The 429-nt window shown below is 42.7% G+C and overlaps 1 protein-coding gene across 1 annotated transcript in view; it reads right to left on the bottom strand.

The window, feature by feature from the left end:
• Positions 1–429, bottom strand: part of PML (promyelocytic leukemia) — a 551,773-nt gene that overhangs the window by 343,623 nt on the left and 207,721 nt on the right. The gene's annotated exons all lie outside the window — the stretch shown is intronic.

Genomic DNA, 429 nt, shown 5'->3' with positions numbered 1-429 from the left:
TATATAAATTCGATATCTGGAAAATAATAAACATAATATGTAAATTATAATAAATACTCATGAATTTAGCCAGTTTAAGAAAAACATCACTAGGCTAGGCATGGGGCTCATGCCTGTAATCCCAACACTGGGAGGCGAAGGTGGGAGGATCACTGGAACCCAGGAGTTCAAGACCAGCCTGGGCAACGTAGTAATACTCAGTCCCTATGGACAAAAAAAAAAAAAAAAAAAAAAATTAACGAGGCATGGTGGCAGCACCCATAGTCCCAGCTACTGGTGGGGGTTTCGGGGTAAGAAGGGGGAGGATCCCTTGAGGCCAGAGGTTCAAGGATGCAGTGAGCCATGATCACACCACTGCACTTCAGCTTGGGCAACAGAACAAGATCCTGTCTCTAAAACAAACAGAAAACTAATACAGATCATTTGCTT

The sequence above is a fragment of the Piliocolobus tephrosceles genome, chromosome 6, assembly GCF_002776525.5.
Source record: "Piliocolobus tephrosceles isolate RC106 chromosome 6, ASM277652v3, whole genome shotgun sequence".
In the NCBI taxonomy this organism is placed as follows: domain Eukaryota; kingdom Metazoa; phylum Chordata; class Mammalia; order Primates; family Cercopithecidae; genus Piliocolobus; species Piliocolobus tephrosceles.
The sequence above is the reverse complement of the archived record's forward strand: the minus strand, read 5'-3'. Positions and strand labels throughout refer to the sequence as shown.